Here is an 8811-nt window from a genome sequence, read left to right as displayed (position 1 = left end):
TATAAGAGTACAAATTTATTTACAATATATGAATACAAAAATGTAAGTGATGATGTACATGTACATGTAAAAATAACAGATATAGATATAAACATGTTTACAAATCAGGGAGTAAAGGACGTTTAACTACTCTACCACTACGTGTCACACATTGATATCTACTATACTTTCTATGAAACTATTGTCTTTCTTCTTTGGCTTTGAAGAAAACTGAAACATAATTATTCTGACAAATACGTAGAGAGGTATTGTTGGCAAAATAATGCCCTTAAAATACGGAACTTTCATCGGCCACTTTAAAAAAGGTTGCTTCTTGGTCTGTGTACCACTTTTTTATTGCCAAACATCATCATCATTACTATCATTATCATCATTATCATTATTATTATTATTATCATCATTATCATTATTATTATTATTATTATTATTATTATCATTATTATCATCAGCACATTAGCATCATCATCGTTGTTATTATTATTATCACTCTGACAGGAGAAAGTGGCTTTTTGTGTGTCTTTTCATATGTCGTATTGCCTACTTTCACTATCCGCAATAACTGTTGTAATGGAAAATTCGTCATTCTTAGGCCTTTTTTTCCGAAGGGAAAATTATCTTCCTAATTTGTCCCGCGAGAGTATCCATTGGACGTGTGGCCCCGTTTTCGTTATAATGCGATACAATAAATCAACGAATTCATGATCATAAAGAGTGACTCCAGTATTGTGTGACGTAATAAACGAGTGATCGATGGATGTGCAGTACATGTATCACCTTTTACTTTCACGCTTGATGACATTCGTCCAAACGACACCAGCTATTCTGACTAGATAAAGAGTTATAGCAACATAACGTATTTTGCATAAACTGAGAATTCAAATAGCTTTCCGAAAGATATCATACTGATATAGCATTTCTAAGTTGGTCATTGTACAAAGATACGAGCCATCAAACTTCATGCGTTACAATATACTACAAATGTATGTATGCTACTTGTTGATTTGTATAGCAATAAGTCTCAAAATATATTTCTTTAGAAGGTATACAAAGCCGACATTTTGAAGAGTCAGTAAACGTGATACGATGTCCAAACGTCGTATATTCACGTGCAATCTCACGTACCGAACATGCCCAATAAAAGTTTGATAGCGTTGGCCTACTCCTGCGTGCAGGGTCTTGCATGAAGGCATCGAACATCTAAGATTCTGGCAATTGCCTCTAATCTAATAAAGAAACACACACGTGCGCACACACACACACACACACACACACACACACACACACATGGCAGAAGGTGGCGGCCAAATTTGGTATTAGAGCGAAACTAAAACTCCGGGTACATGTCATGTTAATGTATATTTACGCCCTAATAACGTCGAAAGCAACCATAAAATGTTGCCTGGATGATTAAAAGCAACAACAACACAAGCAGATAAACAAACAAAAACGTGTTTACGACAAGTTAAACGTTGCATTAATCTAAAGTAAATTAGCATCGGTAATTGACTTCCATCTACAAGCGCTATCTTTGAGAATTTACAGCCATCTTCCTATAGCCCATCCAAACGTGTGAAGTTGCTACTTCTTCGAGACGAAAAAGGAAATGGACAATTGGTTACAGGTCATCGAAGTGTCCAAAAATATTTGTGAACTTGGTCTGAACGGTGAAACAAATAGTTTGCATATAGTACACTGTACTTTGCTTTCAACGCTGCCACAAACTGGAGCAAAACACCGCCCATTTTTTTCATAAGGCACTCATACCCTTCACTTCGTACATCATAATACTCCGGTAGTGATTGGAATGTATAGGGAATATTGAAGTACCGCGGGGTACAATGTACATCAAAATTGGTGGTGGACGTGATGATCTGTTCATATAGGCCTATGCTTCCAGATTGAACACGAAAAGACAAGGAAACCTTTTTCTTTCTGACGATGAGAGATGCTGGCATGATAGTACATATATATAGTTAGATACACATCTTTGTGTATGTATATATATATATATATATATATATATATATACTCATGTATGTACATACATATGTATGTGTAAAGTGGTGGAGTAACATGCCCACTTTACTGTATAGATAGTACTGGCAGAAAGCTGGAATATATCAGTTTTCATGCCAAGACATGTAATATAAGTGATGGAGCAACTTACCCATTTTACTGTACATAGTGTTTGTAGAACCAGAAAGCTGAAATCTATTCATTACCAAGATACAATAGGTGCTTGGTACACAGTGTATTACATAGTGCCACCATGCAACCTGGAGGGTGAATGAGTTTATGAAACAAAAGAGGTACTGCCACCCTACTTGAATAGTGGATTTAGTGGCAATGACTGGACAGTGGCAATGACTGGACAGTGACTTAGAGATAGAAAACCACATAAAAGTGGCTGGTATTGTTCTACGTTACTTTGAAGTTTCCCACTTTGTGATGCAGTACAAAGAACCAGAGTAGAGCATACATGTAAAATGCTTTGTATTAAGTCTCTTTCTCTCCCTCCCCCCCCCCCCCCTCTCTCTCCCATCTCTCCCTCTGCCTCTTTGTCTCTCTCTCTCTCTCTCTCTCTCTCCCTCTCTCTCTCCCTTACCATTCATGGTCAGTTTTTGTATAAAGTTTTTGTGTAAAGTTTCTTTGAGAAGGGTTAGTCAGGAAAGCTTGGGCACGATACCAGAGATAAGTATTATGGGATAGTAGGAACAGGAAAGTATATATAGTAGGGCCTATATATTGGAAAGGAGGACTTCGGGTCAGTCTCTCTCCCCAGGGAGGTGGATTCCCACCTCCCTGCTCTCCTCCCCAAGCCCTGTGAAGTGGAAGGACGTGTTCAAATTTCTCAGAGACCAAGCTGTTATATACTTTCAGTGGAGAAATGTTTTAGTGGAGAAACTCAACCTTTTGCATCTATACACCGAATTCCGTCCTGACATAACTAAGTCATGTCTACTGTACCTCAGTTCAAAGTTGATAAGATGTTTCGAATGATATTCTATGGACGCTTTGCTGTACATTCGAAACGGTCTGTTATAATTATGTTGGTCGATCTAAGGAGGAGTCAAATGACCACTTAGTGTTTTGAGGACCAGACATGCAGCTTTTAGAATGTGCAGCAATCCCGAAGTAACTTTCATTTGGACGAGGACCCCCCCCCCCCAACTGTATAGATGTATCGAATGATATTTTATGGACGCTTTACTGGACATTCGAAACGGTCTGTTATCATGTTGGTCGACCTAAGGAAGAGTCAAATGACTACTTAGTGTTTTGAGGACCAGACATGCAGCTTTCGGAATGTGCAGCAATCCCGAAGTAACTTTCATTTGGACATGGACCCCCCCCCCCCCCCCCCCACTGTATGTGTGAGTCAACTCAACGCAGAGATGTCTTCAAGTCATCATTCGCGGCTCCTCTTCACTTCATGAACTGAGCGCTCCAACGAGATTCGCCATCAGTTAGCATGTTAAGTCGACCGCGAGAACTGTATTTGTGAGCATTTTGCGCGAAAATTGAATGGTAGTGCACGACACAATCCCCTTCATTGAATATCAGGGTGGACTTAGATGTGAGTACATTCTTATCTCTGTCATTTGTACCTGTATATGTATAATAACTCTTTTTATTTTTCATGGTTCAAAGAGATCAAACTGATTGCTCTGATGCGTGACTTTGAATAAATCTCAACACCAACAAGGTGATTAATGTAATCCAATGTGTACCACATTGTCTTTGTCACTGCTTTGACGCCCACATATTTGGTTTGTTTAATGTTTCTGTGTGATATATCCATCTGGATGAAATTATGTATTTGGGTGAGAATAAGCCATCCTGACAAGTGACTTTATTCTATTCGACATACACTCTAACACCCCCCTTACATAAATTGGTGTCAGGAGTGGGATTGTCAAAGTAGGTGTTGAGATCTAGTTTGTATTTCATGAGTTTGCAAGTCATTATATTTTTGTACATTTATGCTGCCACACTCATTGTGAAGCACTACATCTCGCAAGATTGTTTTGGAGTTAATTGGTCAAGTGTACATTGAATTGAAATGAATATTGTAAATAATATATTTTGTGTATTGTGTAAATATGTAAATAGCAATACCAGATACGTGATGCATGGTATGCATTATCATCATGACGTGGAAGTCATGATTCCTTTAAAGCAGGCAGGTATGTAAAGTGGTGGAGTAACATGCCCACTTTACTGTATAGATAGTACTGGCAGAAAGCTGGAATATATCAGTTTTCATGCCAAGACATGTAATATAAGTGATGGAGCAACTTACCCATTTTACTGTACATAGTGTTTGTAGAACCAGAAAGCTGAAATCTATTCATTACCAAGATACAATAGGTGCTTGGTACACAGTGTATTACATAGTGCCACCATGCAACCTGGAGGGTGAATGAGTTTATGAAACAAAAGAGGTACTGCCACCCTACTTGAATAGTGGATTTAGTGGCAATGACTGGACAGTGGCAATGACTGGACAGTGACTTAGAGATAGAAAACCACATAAAAGTGGCTGGTATTGTTCTACGTTACTTTGAAGTTTCCCACTTTGTGATGCAGTACAAAGAACCAGAGTAGAGCATACATGTAAAATGCTTTGTATTAAGTCTCTTTCTCTCCCTCCCCCCCCCCCCCCTCTCTCTCCCATCTCTCCCTCTGCCTCTTTGTCTCTCTCTCTCTCTCTCTCTCTCTCCCTCTCTCTCTCCCTTACCATTCATGGTCAGTTTTTGTATAAAGTTTTTGTGTAAAGTTTCTTTGAGAAGGGTTAGTCAGGAAAGCTTGGGCACGATACCAGAGATAAGTATTATGGGATAGTAGGAACAGGAAAGTATATATAGTAGGGCCTATATATTGGAAAGGAGGACTTCGGGTCAGTCTCTCTCCCCAGGGAGGTGGATTCCCACCTCCCTGCTCTCCTCCCCAAGCCCTGTGAAGTGGAAGGACGTGTTCAAATTTCTCAGAGACCAAGCTGTTATATACTTTCAGTGGAGAAATGTTTTAGTGGAGAAACTCAACCTTTTGCATCTATACACCGAATTCCGTCCTGACATAACTAAGTCATGTCTACTGTACCTCAGTTCAAAGTTGATAAGATGTTTCGAATGATATTCTATGGACGCTTTGCTGTACATTCGAAACGGTCTGTTATAATTATGTTGGTCGATCTAAGGAGGAGTCAAATGACCACTTAGTGTTTTGAGGACCAGACATGCAGCTTTTAGAATGTGCAGCAATCCCGAAGTAACTTTCATTTGGACGAGGACCCCCCCCCCCCAACTGTATAGATGTATCGAATGATATTTTATGGACGCTTTACTGGACATTCGAAACGGTCTGTTATCATGTTGGTCGACCTAAGGAAGAGTCAAATGACTACTTAGTGTTTTGAGGACCAGACATGCAGCTTTCGGAATGTGCAGCAATCCCGAAGTAACTTTCATTTGGACATGGACCCCCCCCCCCCCCCCCCCCCACTGTATGTGTGAGTCAACTCAACGCAGAGATGTCTTCAAGTCATCATTCGCGGCTCCTCTTCACTTCATGAACTGAGCGCTCCAACGAGATTCGCCATCAGTTAGCATGTTAAGTCGACCGCGAGAACTGTATTTGTGAGCATTTTGCGCGAAAATTGAATGGTAGTGCACGACACAATCCCCTTCATTGAATATCAGGGTGGACTTAGATGTGAGTACATTCTTATCTCTGTCATTTGTACCTGTATATGTATAATAACTCTTTTTATTTTTCATGGTTCAAAGAGATCAAACTGATTGCTCTGATGCGTGACTTTGAATAAATCTCAACACCAACAAGGTGATTAATGTAATCCAATGTGTACCACATTGTCTTTGTCACTGCTTTGACGCCCACATATTTGGTTTGTTTAATGTTTCTGTGTGATATATCCATCTGGATGAAATTATGTATTTGGGTGAGAATAAGCCATCCTGACAAGTGACTTTATTCTATTCGACATACACTCTAACACCCCCCTTACATATGTACAGTGTATATACATATAATTATTATATCATATATAACACCTACAAGCATTGGAAGGTATACACCATTCTACCTGGCAGCTATATTCTAGAGACTATTTTGCTTGAACGTGTGGAAGTGGAGAAGAAAATCACTCATCTCTGCTCTAGACCCTCTACCCCTACTCTCTACATACCCGTCGGGGTAGAGATCAGTGGAGCAAACGGGTGCAAGCAAGTCCAACCAATCAATGGCGTCAATAGTCTTGTGCAACCGTCCGTGGATAAGGGTTCTCTGGCCGCAAGAGGAACTCATCGCTTCGCTTCTCCCCTCAACGTCGAGGCGCCAGGGGAAAGGGAATACATGCTCATGGACGTACTCATGAGAAGTCTTCGCGCGAACGAGGTCCGTTCACGTGATAGATTTGAGAGCGGAACCGTTTAACAGCCTTAACCCCTTTCTGTCATCCAGTTGCATTCGGAGGTTGACTTTGCGTTTTCTGGCAAACTGGTGATTGCGTTAAATGCATTTTTACATTATTTTGATTGTGATACAGTGCACTCCCGTTATAACGAACACGGTTATAACGAAATGTCGGTTAGAACGAAGTAAACTTTAATACCGCAACATTATTTGGTCTTTTTTTTTAAATTGTTATTTGTTCGGTCATAACGAAATTTCTTCGATATAACGAAAGAAAACTGCGGGTCCCGAGGACTTCGTTATAACAGGAGTCCACAGTACTCCTAATAAGCTCAATAACTTCCTTATATGATACCTGATTGAAATAAAAACGTGCACCGCTCTGATAGTATATATGATTTTATTTTCCTTCAATGTGTGGTGCATCACTTCGAGGAATAGTCAAGAGCACGTCCATTTCCACTCTTTATTTTTCGTTCTCTTTCTGTCGCACACACACACACACACACACACACAAGTTAACGAACATGTTTATCAAGACACGATACACAAAATGTGTCTTGTTCTGCATTATACAGGCTTCTCAACATAAAACATCATATCAACATTGCTTTCAAGGATTTGAAATAACGGTAAGACATATCACGAGGAAGGACAATGAAAACACTTGCTAAACACCAAGTTTGAGTTAAGAAATTAAGTCATTTTAATACCTCGCCATTACTGTAACACTCGGTATTTGTACAACAGATCCACAGGACACATTGGCATACTTCTGGCAACCCAACCTTAGCTTGAGCTACTGACAGGCAAAAACAAAACTGGAATATTTACATTTATATTTCCTTTTCCGCCGTCTGGTGTGAGATACAGGACTGTGGATTTGACATACCATTGATTAAAGTAGCAGAATTTATTAAGACAGACCTATCAGGAGCATAAAATTTCCTTTGATTCTGTATCAATAACAAACATATTGGAAATAAAAGTTCATTTGAATTGATAATTGAATCGAATTGACACTTTGTGACGAAATCAGACAGCATTTCTACTTCTCACCAAAGTAAGTTACACCATACGAAATAATTTTTATCTGCAAATTTACATTCTGAAAAGGACAGAAGTACAGCTAACAAGCTAGCAACTTTAGAACATACTGAAGTGAAGGCATGGAAGTGCCACAAGAAATGTTGAAACAAAGTGATAAAAGAAATAGAAAATAATAATGGCTCCGGCACCACTTCGTGGCGGAGGCATAAAAACTGAAAATAGAACGTTTTCATGAACTCGCACATCATGCTCTAGCAACAACACTTTGGAGCTTAATTCTTTTGAATTCATCGCAATTCAACTCGGTGCTTTAACTCTATCAATGCCAGGGGAGTGTAGGGCAGGATCAGGCTTCATTGTAATGACCAAGAAACCAGAAAGATTGCTTGTTTTTGAATACAAAGTGTACTGAGTATATGACACATCATTTACACTACCAACCATACTTTGAAATATAATTGACTTTCATTTGAGAGTAGCAGTTATTCAATTCAATGTCTAATATGAGCAAGAGTGCATGTAACAACATTTTTGGGGAAATTTCCTCAACCTGTTTCTTTATACTACCTTTGCCAAGTCAAAAAATGAACCATGAAGAGAAATTCTATCACAAAGATTTAGCTACTTTTTTGAAAGCTTGAAAGTTTACTTGAAATCTGATGAGAGAAATACAGGCATGTCAGTTTGTTGAAGAATCAAGAACGTGAACTGAATTACAAGAGAGAGCAAAATTCCATGACTATAATAATTGGAGGTTGTGCAGTTGACATGAAAGCCACTATATTCTTTGAAATGGCTAAGTGTACATTAATCATGTGCTTGAAAGAACAATCATGGAACTGATTTACAACTGAAGAAGTCCCTTATAAGAAATGCCTCTGTGGATTGGAAATAAAATCGAAATTGGCATTATGCATGAAGACATTACAGCCTTCTCCTGTGGCAGTGAACACCAACATAAACATTTCACCATGAGTGTTTCTGACGGTGTCTATCAGACACTAGGTAAGCTCCTTGAAATAGCTTCTGCGTTATTTAAATGTGGATGTAGGAAAAACGCATTGAAAACAAATGGGTGACAGATAAACAAATCTCTCTGACAGGTGTCTGAAAATAAAGTACATGTACTACTTTACAAAGGCTGCACCAATGGTCAAATGATAATGTAATGAGCACCAATACATGCCCTTCATAATGTCTCAAACATACTAGTGTTAATTGAAATACAGATGCCTAAAAATAAAGGTTAAAGACAGTCAAGAGACACAGTTTTCAACTGTGACTACATTGTACAGTCAGTACATTGTACAAGAATTACAAATCAAA

Source organism: Diadema antillarum, unplaced genomic scaffold (genome assembly GCF_040938485.1).
Source record: "Diadema antillarum isolate AM-2024a unplaced genomic scaffold, OU_Dant_1.0 seq00000136_RagTag, whole genome shotgun sequence".
NCBI classification, from domain to species: domain Eukaryota; kingdom Metazoa; phylum Echinodermata; class Echinoidea; order Diadematoida; family Diadematidae; genus Diadema; species Diadema antillarum.
Note: the sequence above shows the minus strand (reverse complement) of the source record.